At 48.0% G+C, this 17769-nt stretch overlaps 1 protein-coding gene and 1 long non-coding RNA gene across 8 annotated transcripts in view; one reads left to right on the top strand and one right to left on the bottom strand.

Moving 5' to 3' along the window:
• Positions 1-6754, bottom strand: part of ZMIZ1 (zinc finger MIZ-type containing 1) — a 333239-nt gene extending 326485 nt beyond the window's left edge. For all 5 annotated transcript variants that reach the window (XM_021398381.1, XM_021398386.1, XM_021398384.1 and 2 more), the window contains exon 1: positions 6656-6754. The gene's annotated coding sequence lies outside the window, so the exon portion shown is untranslated. The remainder of the gene's footprint in view (positions 1-6655) is intronic.
• LOC110399524 lies at positions 8137-16169 on the top strand. Of its 3 annotated transcripts, none has more exons than XR_002439249.1 (2): positions 8137-8430; positions 10970-16169. It is a non-coding gene; the product is annotated as an uncharacterized LOC110399524 (long non-coding RNA). The 3 variants fall into 3 exon arrangements; XR_002439248.1 differs by lacking the exon at positions 8137-8430 and adding an exon at positions 8453-8730; XR_002439250.1 differs by lacking the exon at positions 8137-8430 and adding an exon at positions 8453-10425.

Raw genomic sequence — 17769 nt, 5'->3', positions numbered from 1 at the left:
GTCCTGCAGCCCAAGACACCAGCACTTCCTCACTGCTGCTCAACCCCTCCATTTTGCTTTTACCCTGTCACACCTCTAAAATAACTAAAGGCAGGTGGTAACCTTTGAGCTGTAGGATGCACGGTTATCAGGTGGATGTTGGACAACACTCCAAACCATCCCAAGAGACCAGCACGGGGAAGGATTTGAGCTGCAGCAGTACATAGAAGAGAAGCTGTAAGAACCCTCATGAACTTAAGGCGATTTTCAACCTTTGGTAAAGCAGAAACCGTGCTCAAACCAGGGAAATCCCACTCTTACAGCACTACTGCGAGCCAGGCACTTGGCAGGGAAGCCCAGTCTCAGTCCTTCTGATCCCCAGCTGCCCCTCTGTGCCCAGCCCTCGATGCTCACATTCATGGAATGAGCCTGTGTTCCATCAGTTCATCTCCATTTGGACAGGGCTTCAGAAACAAGAGAGAGCAACTTGTCCTTCAAAATTTCCGATGGAGATCCAGGAGGTGTGCATTTCAGAGCAGCCTAAAAGGCTCTGCTGTTCTCAGGGAATCAGGAAGATGGCCAAGAAACAGTCAGATATTCATCAAGGGAACTGTTTCTGCTACTAAATTGCCAACTGAAGCCCCTACTATTCTGTCACATATCTGTGTCACCACAGCCCCAATAAATAAACCATTCTGACTAGTTATGAGACTACCTGGAAGTCTCCAAGAGACTGATATGAAACTTGTCAACATATTTCTGTTCCTCTTGCTCCTCCAACACTAGTCTCCATCCAACTAGCAAAGATGTAAAATGGCATTGCACAGGTACAAAGAGCTGCAACATAGCTGAGGCGGACCCTACCCACATTCATGCATTGGACAGACCAAGCAGTTGGTGTTTGCCAGTCATTGTCATCCTGGCCACCAACACAGAGCTCCAGAGAGGTTCCAAGTTACAGCCTGGAGCACTGGAAACAGAGAGATTTGAAGACAATCAAATAAAGATAGCAAGCAACTCCCATGCTGGCTTTGCACAGTGCTATCGGGCACATGAAGCCTATGACTTTCCTTCTCATGCTAGCTTTGACAGCACTCTAAGATTACATATGGGTTAGAGTTATTTCCATTTCCAAAGCCAAACCCACAGCAATGCTGCTCTTCTATGGCTTACTGAGTTCCAGGCAGCGCAGTGTGCCTGCTCACAGCCAGCCAGCTCCCCAGCAGGTAGACATCTGGGGGAGATGTGAGCAGAATGGCTGTGCTGACACAGCGGGCAGCCCGACATCACCCAGGTATGGGCAAAGAGCTGCAGGAAGGGGCCTCCTCATCAGGAAAGCATCAGATTTAGAAATCAGCTCACCACCATCCACAGGCGTATAAGTGGTATATCAGGAGGGAAAACAAAGTCCTTATGAAGACAAACAAGGAAAAGAAAGAGAAATCCAAATCCAGTCTGATGAAACTTCCACAACTTATAGCACCACACCTACCTATGGCTTTGGAGTGATGATTTCCCTCCCCCTCCACTCATACTGAACCAACAGCCTTCCTGCACCACTTTCGGAATCACCACTTTTGGGAATCAGAGCTGCTCCACTGAGTCAAAACAAATGCCAACCGTCAACAAAGGGATACAATTCCCATGGAATTCCCTTAATGGAATGCTAACGTGATAGCTTATAAGGTGCTACCTCAATATATACAAAATACGAAACAGCTCAATTTATTGAATTATCTAGTGAAAGGACCCATGGGTCTCTGAGTGCAGATACTTCATTAGATCCTAAACCCTGACTCAACAAGTGCCAACCTGCACCCCTCCCCCTTGGAAAGGATCACGTTTGGCTGCTCCAGGACTCAGTAGAGGAGCACAAATCGCTTTTCCTGTCCTCTATTACAGGTTTAAAAAACATAAGCACCTGAAGGAAATTGTGGCCTGGACCAAATGGTGGCCTACACAGGGCTTCCAAAGGGAACATTCCGCAACGAATGTCTGGTTCCTTGCCAAGTAAGTTAATCTGTGTTGATGCTTGCAGGAGAAATGATGGAAAGTGGCTTTGCCTACCTAAAAATAACTGTTTTCCCCCCCTCTCCCCTCTCCCAGATACACAATATCCATACCAATTTGTCCTGCTTAATAAAGGGTAGTGACACAGTGCTGAGGCCCCACACCACACCTTCACAGGACACATAAACTCCAGGGCATCCTGAAGTAGCTGAACCCAAAATAACACGTAACAAGTGTACAACCATCCTCCACTCTCATAATGCACTACTGCCTCCAGCAGTCGAGCTGTGGAGATCCATTACAACCCCTTGCTGGACATTTCTCTCGCGGCCTCTATTACCTTGAAAAACTTCAAACATTAACCAAGCACAATGCTAATGATCCTGCAAAACCCAATGGAAATAAATATAATGAAATCACTACCTAAGAAGTTTTTGCTTTTAGAAAGAAAAGCAGAAGAAAAATCAGTATGACAAAGCAACATTCCAATTCACAAACGTTGTTTTTGAGCCAAAGACACCATTTTAAAGCAGAAATGATTCCTAATACCACTGACACAGCCTCAACTTACCATCAGCAGGAAAGCTGACATGTGCCTGAATTCAGGGAAAGGAAAACACAGCATCTGAGCAGCAGGTACATCAGTGCCCATGCACAGCATTGCTGCACTGCATATTGTGATTTCTCATAAAAGGATGTACATGCGTTAAAGAGGGCTTGTGCTCCTTGTCCCACACCAGGCACTTGACAAGAACAAGCACAAACCAATCCTCAACTCTTCTGCAATAGTCTTGCCTCTCTGCTGTAACACAGAATGGGATTTCACAAAAATGGGTCCAACGAGGAGCGAAGAAATCAGCCAACCACACAGTGGTCCCACCTGCCCTCACAGGCATTGGCTGCAGCCCTGCACACCTGTGGGAAGCAGGCACCCAGGTAAGGCAAGGCCCGGGACACCTTATCTCCTGGCCTTTCCGCAGGGCTGGGCTGCGGCCTATCAGAAACACTGGGCAAGGCAAACGGAATTCCAACTTTGTTTCCTCCCTGAGATACATTTCTCTTCCTTTTCAGGACTGAAACCAGGCTCCCTAGCTGCTAGCGCCAACACCAAGCTGCTACAAACCAGCCTACGTGGCCCCCAACTGTAACATCAGCGATGTAACTGTCACCCACCAGGTTTGAGGAGTCCGTTTTTCTTTTGTTTTTTTTTGGTCTCCGCAAAACCTCTGAGACCTATGAAAGCAGGGGAAATTTGGGGGTGAAATGCAAGCAGCTCCCAAGAAAAGTTATGAATGGAAACCTGATGCACAGAGCCCTGTCCTTTCAGCTCCTGCAACCACCGCTGACTGGGACACATCTCTTTGATGATGCACAAACTGACCTGTCATCTTCTGTGGATTTCTTAAAATAGTCCAAAACCGGAATTTCGCACTGCATTAACTCTGTACATCTCAGGCAGCACAAAATGCCCTCTGTATATACACACAGCAACTCTCTTCTTCCCTGAAACAAAGTTTTCATTGATCCTTTGCCACAGCCTCAATTATTGTTTCTAATCATGATCAATGTTTACTTAAGGTATCCTGGCCCGTAAACAATGTACACAATAACAGCATCTGTCCACATTGACAGGAATGCCACTGCCAGGTTAGATATCTGCACTGACTGCTCCTGAAGGTGTTCCTTTTAAACTCTGACAGCCCCAAATAAGTTTAAATTACAACTTACAGTCATCTTTACATCCACACTACTTTTCGAGGTAGTGCTCTCCTGAGTAGATAAAAATCCCAAGTCTGTCAACTAAATCCCAGGGAATTTTCATTGTTCTAAGGTATAATCCCAAAGGCATTTAATTTTCTAAAGAACTTGGGGATTGTTTTGCTTTATAAGTTGATAAATTCTGCAAAATATTTGGTCATCTTTGCATCCACAGGAAAAAAAAAATTAGTTATTTGCTAATTATACATCGATCAAAATAAGAAAAAAAAAGTAAAAACACGACATTTTTCCTAAGACTCTTTAAAGTAAAGATAGAAAGAAAAAGGTCCTTGACTCCGGGATATTTGGAGAGTTTCAAGTCATGTTTTCCATCCTCTCATTCCAGCAATAAGCGGCCTTTTCTCTCTCCTCCCCCAGCCCAACTCAGGCACACAGCCCCCAGACGCACCCCGCTACCCCACAGCCACACGTGCTCGGTGCAGAGCCGGCTTTCAATGTGCCTTTTGTTTGATGGCTGGTGTTTCAACATCCTCAACTTGAACAGAGAAAGGTCAGAGCGAGTCTTCTGGCATTCACAAACCTGAATCGGGGGCCGCCAAGACAAGATTGATGCCATAGTAAATTTCTCTCTAGCGAGAGAAGGAAGAGGAAGTTTGAACCGGAGAGCAACCCCGTTGGTGAGCAGACCCCTGCTCTCCCACAGGCCGCCGGGGCACTGCCATTTCACTCCGCTCCCTGTGAAACTTCCCTGCTCCGAGCCCCAGCCGTGCCCCCGCCACGCCAGCAGCCCCCTCCCGCAGAGCCGCGCACCCACAGCGGGGCTCCCGCGTGCCCCCGCCCCACGCCCGCTCCCACCCCTGCGTGTCCCCAGCCCACGTCCCCCGCCCGTCCGCGCCCCCACCGGGGAGCGGGGCCGCCCGCACGCGAGGCCGAGGTCCCCCGGCCCCCGGGGAGCCGCTGCTCAGGATTCCTTAAAAGCTTTGGCACTTCGAGGCGCTTGGAAGCACTCAAGCAGAGCTGGGAGCCAGAGCTCCGCCACAGCATTAATGGGCTTTTGCCCTTTTAAATTTTATAAGCCTGTCGCCTTTCTGATGCGCGCAGTTTTATTCAGAGCCCTAAATGGCCATTTCGTATTTAAAAGGAAACCTGCATAGGTAGCACCCTACAACTCCCTCGGGTCATTCATCTCCCCCGCTCTCCCACTGTCTCTTAGGAAACCTTTGATAGAGCATTTGTTCAGGCTGCCAAGTTAAATCCTCTTCTCTCATGTCAGCGCGTTGAGAAAGGGCCGGGGCAGCGCTCCGCTCGGGCCTGCGCAAGTCAATGGAGAAAACCCATTCCTCGGGCAGTCCGGAGCCATTAAGCCGTTTGCAGATTATTAACCGAAGCACAGAAATGTGGGGTCGTGCCTTCAGTTCGCTGCGGTCTAGGGAAATGCTCCGCACGGCCGCGATGGGGAACGCTCTCCCCGCCGCCGCGCTGCCCAGCGGGACCCCGGGCCCCGCACAAAGCCGTTCCGCCGCGCTTTGGGGGCTCCGCTTCCCCCAGCGCGCACATTGCGCCTTTAAGAATTAGTTAATGCTGTCTGCAGTTGGCAGAAACAAAACCCGAAACGCAACGCCCGCTCCGGCGCCCCTCATCGCAGCCTGAAAGGCAGCACCGAAATGCAACTTCCCACGTGCGAAACAAAGTTTGCAGTCGAAAATCCCGATTGCGGCCCCGAGCAGCCGCCGCCGGCCCGGAGCAGCAGCAGAGCAGCGCGGGGTTCAGGCAGCACTCGGGCTCGGGCAGCGCCGGGGCCGGCCGGCTCCGCGCGTGTTTACATTCCTGGAGTGGCTCGAGCCCCGCGCTCCGCCCGCCCCGCTCCGCTCCGCAGCGCCGGGCACCGCTTTCCCCGTTCCCCTCGCACAAAGGCGGCCGGGCGGCGAGCGGCGGGCCCGGCCGCCTCGGGGCAGCGCGGCGGAGAGGCAGCGCATCGCCTGGGCTTGGCGCTGGCAAATTGCTTTCCTGTGTTTCTGAAATGAATTAAACATCCGAGTTAGTGATCTCCGGCACTTGGGGGAAATCCTGACTCCGGGAGGGGAGAAAAAAAGGGGGGTTGGAGGGGGGTGCTGGTAGCAGGCGGTGGCACACGAGGGCTCGCCACAGCGCAGGGCTGTAGCAGAGAGCCGGCTGTCCCTTTCTCAGGACGGAGCCGGGATAACAACCGCAGGAATCAATTGCTTGGGAAAAAATAATAATAATTCAAATGCAAATATCGAGCTCTTTGTTCTTCTTAGACACCCTGATACCTGCATGTGTCAGTAATTAAACACGTGCCTTTGAAACCTGAAGTGCAAGCACTCCATTGTCTTTAAAGTCCTCCTCTCTAGAAACGCGCCTATAGATCTGCCTGCACTTACTCATATACATCCGATGTACATATACCTCCGGAGAGGTGAGGAACCGAGGAGTGATTCCTCGAAGTGGCAAAGCGGGCAGAAGGGAAGAAAGGCTCTGCTCAGCCCTCCGCCCCCCCTCCCCACGTGCAGTTTGCTGAATGCCGCCTCGCCTGCAATTCCTCCTCCTTTGTCTTAAATATCAAAGGCTCTACAGTCATGTTAACATTTTAATAATTTCAAAAGGCACAAAAGCCGAAGGAAGGGGAGTGAAAAGACAGGCTGTGGTGAAGTGGCACGTCTGAGGCTGAAAGAGGGTTTCTTACACGGCTGCCTGGTGCTGGATAGGGGCTGGAGCCACACCGCTCTTGTACCATTCACCACTCCACAAAGGCACCCACGGTGATGCGGAGTCAAGGCCTAATTAAAATCCTTTAACGGACTGAAAGTCTAAAGAATGGCACGCATTCAAGGGCTGCAGTTCAAAAGAGAGAGACGGGGGGGNGTTCGCGCTCCGCCGAGGCGCGACCCCTGCCCGGGCGCGGAGCGCGGGCGGCCGCCAAACTTACCTCGGCTGCACGGCGCGGAGCGGCACGCCGGCTCCTCTCCCCAAGTGCCGCGCAGCTCTCCGGGGGGATTTTTGAATAGGTGTTTTTTTTTTATTCCCCCCTTTCGCCCTTCTCCCCCCCGCTCGCTTTTTTTCTTTCTCTCCCCCCCCCCTTTTTCCCTTGCCCACAGACAGTGAAAAGGAGCTCAATGTTAGTGGGTGAGTAAGTGAATCAACTAGCAGAGAGCACAGCAAGTTGAAGTGTCAAATTACATTGGCTATTCTATTACCAAAGGGCCATGCTTTGTGGCTGCTGGCAAAATCTGTCCCAGATTCCTATCTGAAAGGGAGCTGCCTCCCTCCTGCGGGGACGCTCATCCCTCGCCCTCTCCCTTCCCCTCTGCCCCCACCCGCCAAGCACCCGGAGTTAAGCTGAGAGCCGAGTTAAAACACAAATATTGTCTTACAGCAGGTTTAAGGCGGGGAGTCGCGTTTAAGCCTTCCTGAATGGCACGCACGCAAAGAGAAAAAAAAAGAGAGAAAACCCTTCCACTCTGGAAACTGAGAGCAGGCAAATATCCTCCCTGCTGAATTGCTGTTATTAAATAGGGGGAAACCACCCCGCAACGAGCGCGCTCCGGAGCGCGTGGTGCCTCCGACCGCCGCGGTTCGTTGCAGGGTCGGGGGGAGCCGCGGGCGGGTGGGGGCTGCCGCCCCGCCGGGTGCACCTCGGCCCCGGCCCCGCCGCCACCCAGGTAGGAGCGAGCCGCGGGGGAGGGGGCGGCCCAGAGCAGGTGGGGGCGGCAGGGCGGGCCGGGGGGGCGGCCCCGGCGGCGGGGGGGCGGGCGGGCGGCCCGGGGCGCCGACAATGGGGCGGGTGTGGGGCCGGGTGGGTGGTTTTTTCCTGCTCCCGAGGAAACGCGGCGCGATTCCCAGCGAGACAGCGGCGCGGCGCCGGCCCCAGCCGACGGGCGCCGATGCGCTGAAGCCGCGCTCCCCCGGCTTCTCCCCCCGCTGACGCCCGCTCGCAGGGACGCTCCGCGCTGCCGACGGCCGTTAGCGCGCCCCACACACCCACCCCGCTCCAGCGGGGCTCCCACATTCCGCAATTAGGAGACGCGACCGAAGCAGCGGCCGGCGGAGGAGAAGGAGCCGCCGAACGAGGGGAGGGAGTTTTTTTTTTTTTTTTTCCCTCTCCCTATTCCTGTCTCGCTGGCGCCCGCCCGGGCCGAGCCCCGCCGCAGCCCGCGGCGCCCGGCCCCTGGGCGCCCCCCGGCCGCCGCTCCGCGCGGCTCCGGCTCCGCGTTTTGCGTGCGGCCGCGGTGTCAGCCGGGGAGCGCCGAATAACAAAGGCAACTTGGAGAGCCGCCGCCGCCGCGCGGCCTGCCAGTGACGTCAGGGAACAATGCCGCTGCCAGCCGGCCGCGCGCACCCGCCGCCCCGCGCGCGCCCCCCGCGCCCTTAAAGGCGCCGCGGGAGCTGCTGCGCCGCAGCCGCCGCCGTGCCCGCAGCTGCGCGGAGCTCGCCCGGGGGAGCGGGCGGCAGCCCTGCCGCGGAGCGCTCGTGCCCCTGCAGCCGCGCGGCTGTCGGCGGCACCGTGCCTCGGCACTACGTTCATTTGCAATTAGCGTCCCGTAAGGCAGCGAGGCGCTGAGGTGTCACAACCTCTGGCTCAGACAAAGGCAGGGGCGGGCGGCGGGCTTGGCGTGTCGTTGCTCCAAGCCGGCCTGAACGATAAGGTTGGCCATTAAACGCAGCCCTGCGCGCGGCCGCAGTCCGGGGCGCAGCCCGCTGCAGGTAGGTGCTCCAGCTGCCGGCCCGGCTGCGCAGCGCCGCGGGGCCGCCCGCAGCTGCTGCGGAGCGGTCGCCGCTACCGCTCCCCGCGGTGCCCGGGGCGGGTCTGCCAACCTCGGCCGAGCCACACGACCCGCGGCGGGCCGAGACGCCGCCCCCGTAGGATCGCGTGTTAAAGCAGAACCTCCCCCCGCCCTCAGCCGCAGTTGAAATGAGTTCTGCTGCTATCGTAAGTCATGCTACGGCCACACACCGGGATGGAGCCGGTGAGGTAGCGCACCGGCTGGGCACGCGTCGTGTCGGGTGAGTGCTCTCAGCTCGCTGCAGCGCGGGGAGGCCTCGGGCAGGAGCCCGACCGTCCGTGCGCCCACTGCTGCTGCGGTGCCCAGTCCAGGGTAACCCAGAGGAGCGCTGCGTGGGCTGCGGGGTGACGCATCTCTCCTGCGATGCTCACAGGCGACTGTATGGGCAGTGCTGATTTCCTACCACCGTCCGACACCAGCGGTGCTCTCCTTCCGGCTGCCTGTGGCATCGTGTCAAGGCCCCAGGGCAGCTAGTGTTGCCCATACACGAGGTCCTTCTAAGCCTTCACCCAATGGCCGTCCATCCGACGGACCGCTGCTCCCTCCTTGCCACAGCCCGTGGGCCTATCTCACACAGAGCAGTCCAGCTGGCACTGCCCCAAACCGAAGGAGATGGCGTCTTCTCCTGACTTACACAGAGCCACAGGAGCAGTGCCACAAAACATAGCCACATTACAGGGAGGCATCCTGATGGCCAAGTGGGGCTGCAGTCAGGCTGTACACATTTCTCCACGTGCAGACAAACTTGTGTAGTGTACTAAAGTCTATGGCCATTTTCATCTCATATGGACAAAAAAAAAAAAAAAAAAAAAAAGCAGGGTTTATGTGAATTCTTTAATTAGACATGAAATTGCCATGCAAAGACGCTAAGGAAGTATGCGGTTATGCAACTGGAGTCCTAGAGGAAAAAGTAAACAATTTTACTGAGAAAAACAGATTGAAAACAATTATGACATAAAGAGGGAAGTGGCTGGAGGTTTGGGCTCTTTTTTCCCCCTTCTCTTCTGAAACCTAAGAACATCTGCATGTCATCTTCAACTTGGTCCCTCTTTGGTGTTTCTCAGCACATACTGGTTCAGTACCATGGTCATTCCTGACTGGAACTTGGTACACAGCTCTGTACAGGAGCTCCAGTGTAAGGGGCCGTAGTGTCAGCACTTCTCTTGGTCACTAAGGGAATGTATCTCATCTGAGCCAAGCCCTTATTTATGCCAAACTTTTGCAAGTTATTCGACATGCCTAGAAGCTCCAAACCCCCCATGGTGTGCTGCTGAAAGGCAGCTGGCATGACCAAGCCCCTGGCCCTGCACGCACCATGGATCTGGGTCCACCACCGGGCAGCTTGGTGCCCAGGGCTCCGCTGGGCATGGGGTGTCCTCTGTTGTAGCACCAGGGTCTAGCTCACAGCATCATGGCCAGCCCTCCCTGGCATACCGTGCTAGGCTAAGCAAGGTGACTTGGCTAGTTTGGCAAAGGGAATAAAGCCTTTAAAAATGTGATGTGGTGAGATAGCATTAAAATCTAGGATGTGTGCCTTCAAGAGTCAAGGATACAGCTTAAAACAAAAACAAAAAAAGAGCCAGAAGAATAGGAAGAGAAGGCACACCATGTGATTGTAAGTTACTGAGAAGGAACTTCACATGTGAGCTGAGGAAATGCAGCATTGTAAATGTGCTATTTATATAGTGCTGAAAGTGTACTTTTACAGGGACATAAACACTCTTCACTCCAGTGCATATAATCGGCCCTTCTGAAGCAGATCAAGACGGTGCCCTGTTAGAGCCAATTCAGTCTAAGTTCAAAAACCAAGCAAATCTTAACTTTGAGAAATTTCAAACCAAAATTTGGTCTGGGCTGATGTCACTCAACTGGTCCAAGCCTTGCCATTAAGAACATGATTTTCCCAACTCTGCAGGTAAGATTTGTAAGTAGGGACTGCGGTCACTTCTGTTGTTATTAATTTTTTTTTTTTAAGCTGCATTATACAGATTCAGGAGGAAAAAGTGAAGAAGAAAACAAAACCTTATCCAAGCTTAAACTTCAGGGAATGTACCCAGGCAGAATATAATTAGCAAAGCACTTTGGCCATCTTCCAGCTGTGCGCAATACCATGCTCTTGTAAAAGAGCACCCGAGGATTTTGAATGACCACAAATAATGCAATCATGTAACCTTATGTAAAACCAGACATGCACATAACTACCCTGAAATCATTTCATTCACTATGTTAGCAGAGCTGTTCATGATGTGGAGTCTTGTTTCATAAACAGCCAGCAGTATTTCTTCTACCATTCGACTACCTTCTGCCCGATTTTGACAATAAATAGATCTTTTTTTTTAGCCTGAACTGAATTTTTAATTGCAAATGATTGTGAGATTTAAAGAACAACAAATGTAGCCATTTGTAGAGCATGCATGCTGAGGTGCAAGATCTACTTCTGTTTCTCCCCTTGTCTTCAGCTCTTACATGACCCAGTAAAAGATGTGAAGAAAAGATGTCAAATGCCACCAGCACCAACTGGAGAGCACCTTGGTCGAACCCTGGTCTGAGATAGTGAGAGATTTTAAATGAGCCAGCCTAACAGCATGGAAGGAGACCAGCAAGTAAAGTGTTATTGTGAGGAGAGCGAGGACTGCTTCAAATCAGACAGAGCTTGCCAGAACATAATGGTGCCTTGTAACACAGCTAATCATGCTGAATAAAACAGAGCCTTAAACACATTCAGGACTAGATTCTCAATGGATCCTTCCATTTAGTGTGTGGCATAATTTTTTTTTTCTAACCAACTGTATTTTGTATCACATGGGATGGTTAATACAATTCTGAAAAAAAAAAATCATAAAATATGAATAAATAACCGTAAGTTGTTTACACAAATAAACATTCTGGGGCATGGGATTTTATTCAGTAATTGCCTATTGGTCATAAAACATGCCTGAGAGCCCCAAGTACTATTTTATTGCATTTAGCAGCAACAATTAGCCTCTCAATTTTTCACTGTTTTAACAGACACGATGGGTTTCTACTGTGAGAAGAGATTAAAAAAAAAAAAGCAACGAACAAACACAACCAAAATGCAGGCTCTTCTATACAGCCATACACTCCATAGGCTTACGTGCAAAAAGCCTGAGCCATGTTTGATGAGGTGAAGGAACAAACAGGCAGCAGACCATTTTCCCTCCTACATGAGGGACAACCAAGAGGAGAGGGAGCAGTGAGGAGTTTTAAGATTCTCTCAGAGGTACCACAGGCAATTCCTTACAGCTCCAGATCAGAATAAGGGCAAAACTGGAAACAACAGGAAAAGCTACAGTCCTTAATGTATCACTTGCTTTATTCCATTGCCCATGAGCCAACAGAAGTAGAAGAAATCCCCAGAGAACAAGAGCCCAGAGAACTACTGAGTTAGCACATCTAATGCTTTCATGTTGGCTTAAGTTAAAATTGCCCAGAATTCTGGGTTTTGTTCAGGTTGGATATTAGGAAAAACCTTCTCTGAAGGAGCAGTAATGTATTGGAACAGGCTGCCCAGAGAAGTGGTAGAGTCACTGTCCCTGGAGGTGTTCAGCAAGCACGTATATATGACACGTAGGGACGTGGTTTAGTGAGCATTATGGTGGATGGGTTGGCGGCTGGACTTGATGATCTCAGAGGTCTTCTCCAATCTTAATGATCCTATGAATTTTTACATTGAATAATTTCTGTAAAACAGAGAGCGTTAAGTTTTGCAAGAGAGAGTATTTGTGAGCTGGAACATTTTTTCTTTGCAGAAGATTAATCAAGATAAATAAGTCATTTGGAAACACTTGTAGTAGATATTCAGGTAGACACAGCCACCGCAAGGTAGAAAGTCACATCAAGAGGACTCACTTACTTTGTGTAGACTCTTGTAGCTGCAAGACAAGAGAAGTGCAGCTGTGACAGAAATTGGGGGATTCCACTCAGGTGAACTGCAGATGTGAGCAAAGATACACACACTGATGCAGCACAGTTAGCTTGCAATTTGGATAATTAACCCATGGGTAATCAAGTATTGATGGCATTGCACTAACTGCAGAAGCTATGTCCTAGAAACATTATTGGGAATATCCATCCTGTATCTTCACCTCCTAGAAGTCCGACCCATTTGGACAGCTGACTGACCTACTTCCAGCGTGTCACTGCTCCCAGCACACCAGCTCCCAGCCCCAAACACATGGTTGCTTCCAGCAAGGGAGAGAAAAGGAGGCAGGGGCTACAGATGTTCCTCACGCATACAATCAGCACGCCCCCCCCCCACCAAAGTTTAATAAGGATTGTTAGTACATCATTGTAGCTGGTAATTGTGTAGGTACACATGGTAATTGCATGTATTTGCACTAATTATGTAAATGCACAATAATTAAAGCTCCAGGGTTTTCATGGTAAATTTTTAAAACACTCATGGATTTGTCATGGCAAAAGTGTCAGTCATGTAACCTAGTGGGGAAGGAAAGGAGGAGGAGGCTCAGGAGTGCACACTTCTTAAATAAAAACAGATATTTTTGCATGAATAACTGGAGAGAGGATACTATTTTATCATCAAACAGCGCTGTCATGCCTGGGCACAACTTCTTTCAGACTCTCTTATCAGTTAGAATAATAACAATTAAAAATTTTTTAAAAAATGGTTTTCATGATAGGTCAGAACTAAACACTCAGCCACCAACCTGACTTGTGCTTAAGCAGAGATATTCCTCCCTGTGCCACCTCATTGCAGGTGTTCTTGCTGGACCACACAGTGCCTCTGCAGCCTTGCTATCTCATGCAGGTGCCCAGCTTACTCGGGGCCACTGCAACCAACAGCCAACACAAGAGCTTTAAGCTACCGAGGCCAAATACCTTAAGACAAGACACAAAGGGGAGCTTCCTCAGGATTTACATCACAGCTTTAAGAGGATTTAGGGGATTCATAGCCACACAGTTACTTATTTAAACCTAACACTATATACGTGGGTCAAAAAATCCCGCATCCATGGCAACTACCTTCATTGTGCCCCAGCAGATTCCGTATGGTTCAGGTGTTGTTTTCTTTTAGGCATTTGAAGACACTTAAAAAATTTTAAAGCTAAATTAAAACAAAGCAAAAAGCTACATGATGAAAATTGAACAAATCTAGTGATACAAAAATTATTTTAAAAGCAGATTTGATTTTGGGGGTCCAATTAAACAGGAGAAGCTGTCTAGTATAGTGACTATTTTCTACTTCATTTCTAAGAATATTTTCAGGATTTTTTTTATTTCCTGTGGTGTTAAGAATGTCTGTATTTGTGCCTGATAGAGATCAAAGACAGTAAAGCATCATTTTAAAATGTTGGATTTGCAGTAACATGTTTGTTAAGTCTTTGAAAATCTTGAAGGAGTACAGGAGGATTTCTCACAACTGTACTCTTTCTGAGAAAAAATAAATAAATATTGCTAAAACAGTGATCTGTTGAATTAATTTTCTTTTAGTTCTATGATAAATTCATCTGTTCCTCAGATAATGGGTAGAGGGTGTCTAAAATTCTTAAAATAGAGGGCTTGTGTTTGGGACTGGAAAGCAGGCGAGTTGGGTTATAGCTGTAGCACTTTGTCCATCGACTGTAGGGAATTTATTCTGGCTTGTTTTTGTTGTTCAGCAGCATTGTGAGGCTAAGTTAGTGCTTTAATTTTTGTTAATGCAGGACCAAAGGTCTTTCAGATGTTTATGTCTAGTGGCAACTCGTATGATAAAACATTTGCTTCCAGCATCATGACTACGCAGACCGAGTAAGCCTGCAATCCGGCAAGGTCCCTCAGACCTGGTGCTCCTCCACATGCCACACAAATGTGTTTGCATAAGTAGGAAAAATGCCCAGTTTATGAAAACTGTTCTGGTTAATCAGATTTGCAAAAGCAGTTCGGTGGTACAGCTGACATTCGGATTCCTTCACAAGAAGAGTTGTAAGGTTGTCTTTTCTGAAAATCATGTCCACGGTGCCTCAAGTTGATAGCACGTGCATGAAAACACCTGCAGTTAGCAACGGGCTTATTTCCTACTTCTGTGTGATTCTTTTGGTCTGTGTGAACAATATGAATAAATATTGTTAAATATAAGTAGATCTAAATAAATACAGAGATATGCATATTGATATGTATCACAGGTGGTGTTTGTGTAATGAACTGATTGCTCTGGGATCCTTGCACGAGCAATTCTGACACAAATGACAAATCAGTGCTGAGTGCTGGGACACGTGAAGGTGTCCTTTGCTGAATATTTGCAACCAGAACATCTAGGAAAGGAAGATATTCTTAGAAATCTAGGCAACAGGATTTGCTCAAAAATCCATGGCAAATTCATGACCAGAACCTGTACCTGAACCTGTTCCTGACTTGTGAGCTGAACTGGTAGGTGCCTTGTTCCAACAAGTCAGCCACAGTACAGGTGTATTTTAAATCACTGTGTTGAGTCATTCTCATTTAAATGTAGGCTAAACTACCTGAGTGTGCTGTCCTTGCTAACCTCCATAAGCTTGCTGTGAAGTTTTCTCTCTACAGAGCAGACAGAGCTCATCGGCTTTGTCCCTCATGTGAGCCACAGCCAGGCAGCTATTGCCTATTTGCTGCATCACAATATATGGCTACAGAGGGAAGGGTGTGAGCATTTGTTTGCTTGCTAGGCTTGTTCCTTTAAAGGGGAAGAATTATCCTGTTATCTCAAGCAGAATTACGCTTGTTCCACTCTGTCTTGCCCTCAAAAATTTAAAAGCTGAAAAGTAATCTTCTAAGTACTTTTTTAGCTAAAGGGTTTTCTTTAATTTCTATACATATGCATTTTCCAGTATACATGCTGGAATAGCATCCATTTGATTTCCTGTTATTGTACATAATTCTACATTTTTTTGTCAGTGCTTTGTTTTAAACAAAACAGAGGAACATATAGCAAGTTTGTCTTGAATTAACGGCTTCCTGACATTTGATGAAATTCTTTATACTAACTCTACTTTTCCATATTTCCTTTCTGGATTTATTTTGGCAGCTGGCATGCAGCAGTTAGATCCTATCTGGTAGGTAGAGCAAAAAGAGTCCCAACATGTAGAACTACCTTTAAGAGCACTAAGTACTACCTAGACTTCAACTTTAAAAACCTGGAAAAATCCCAAACCCAGGTGAAAGAATGTATGGCATACGTTATAGGGCTACTGTTACTGGGGTTTGTTTAAATACTGAATAAAACTCAATGGAGATTTTCAGAATTATTTCTGTTCAGATTCTACAGTATTGTGGGGAATGTAGAGGTTAGCAATGACACCTGCAACACTGTGTCCTATACTGTCTTGATAAGACTTGAAGGTTAGATCAGGGAAGTATTGGGTACCCCATCAAAGTCCTGAAATCAAAAGGCACCTTTGCTAAAAGAAATCTTAGTGGGGAGAAAGTACAAATTCTCATACTTCTGTATGTTTTGTCACTTGCACAGGTAAAAGAAAACTATGGGCAATCTCCGCTAATGCATCTATCCTCTACTCAGAGTTGCCTTCTTCAGTGATTGTTTGGGGTCAATCTCCGATGACTGGAGGCTCTGCAGAGTGGGGAAGAGAAAACCAGAACCAGCCTCTCCAAAGATAAAGATGGAAAAGAGCAAACGAGCAATAAAAAATTCTCCCTTTACCCCTTAAACATCTATCCTATCTTGTTTTGAATTGATCTGGAGGAAATGGTAGTTGGCAGTGACTCTCAAATATACGATCAATCATTTTGCTTTTTTATAGGTATGTGAAAGACACAACTTGCCAGACTGGAATTCATGTACCTCATGAAACATTTAAAACACCTGTACTGAGATTATTTTTCCTCTTTTAATTTGAAGAACCCGCGTTTCTCAGTTCTTAGCCATTTCTCTGGGGATAATGTGTGCCAAATAACTGGCAGTCTAGCACAACAGCACTTATATTCAAGTATTATAAAAGATAGATAACAAGAAGCCTGTTGCTTTTCTTTTCAGGGGAGCTGAACAATGAATCTTATATGGCATCAGTAGGTGCAGATATAAATCTCTCTCCACTGTTTTTCTGTGCTCCTGTGACATGAAGTTAAGGCCCAAATTCTACAAAATATTTAACAGGAAAACTCTCACAGCCCAACAGCTTCCCTGAGGCAACATTTGCATACAATTTGTTGCAAGATTAGGATCAGAGGCTTTTTTCTCCCTATCTTTCTACCTCATTGGGTGTTATTTTGGAGTTGCTATGTTTTTCCTTTTACATTGTTTTGACTAGATTCAAAATTGTTGTTACATTTTTAAGTCAGTGTCTGCTCTACTAATTGTTGGGCTGCCAAAGATCAGCCACGGAGAGTTAGACTTCAGAGCAAGAATCTGGCTCACAGAAGAGGTGATTACATGAGATATGTAAGGACCAAAGCCTGCGAGACTGAATGATTTGACCAAGAGTACAAGGCTGTGATACATTCACAGTGAAAATACGGCACCTGATCACAGCATCTGGCTTCCACCTCTTCTATCCAACTTTAGCTGTCCTTCTTTTGCAGAGGTCAGAGCATTTTATAAATATCAGCCAAGCAGAGTTAAATCTGCTCCTTTAAAATATTTATTTACCATCTACCAGGGCTTTATAATACAGAGGACATGCCACTGCTCTCCTGGAACACCGCAGGAAGCAGAAGCTTCTCCTTTGAAGGCAATGGAGTTCCTCTGCATCTGACTTACAAGCAGTGTCTAACCTAGCTATGTATTTTAATCTAATAGTAAGATTTCTACTTCAGAATTTGTTTTCATTCTGAATTGGAGGGAGAAAGTGGGCATGCTGTAGATTTCTTGTAAAAAATTTGTATAACCATGCTTGTCATAATCATTTTAAACAGTAGCACCAGTACTGCAATACTTACTTTACCATTACATTGAAAACAAAAGCAACTGAAATGAGAGTCAGCATGAAATGTTTTCCTCTTTATCAGAGTAAATGAGAGTATTGATATAATGCATTTCTGCTCTCTGCCTTTTAAAATGTTATTGAAAAGAACACATTCTCACAATAAATTTGGGATTTCACTCAAAGTGCATTTTCCAACTGCAAAGTGTAAAGACAAATATTTTAGGATTGGTCCTACTTGGTGGTGCTTTGCAAATACTCTCCATTAACCTAAATGACTGTATAAGGTAGAGGAAAATGGTAAACCTGGTCCTCTGAGAGCAAAGGGGTATGTGGTACATGTTAATGGGTATCAGTTCACATGTACTCACTTACAGAGATCTGTGGCA

This window comes from Numida meleagris, chromosome 5, assembly GCF_002078875.1.
Source record: "Numida meleagris isolate 19003 breed g44 Domestic line chromosome 5, NumMel1.0, whole genome shotgun sequence".
Taxonomy (NCBI): Eukaryota; Metazoa; Chordata; class Aves; order Galliformes; family Numididae; genus Numida; species Numida meleagris.
This window is presented reverse-complemented; position numbering and strand designations above follow the sequence as displayed.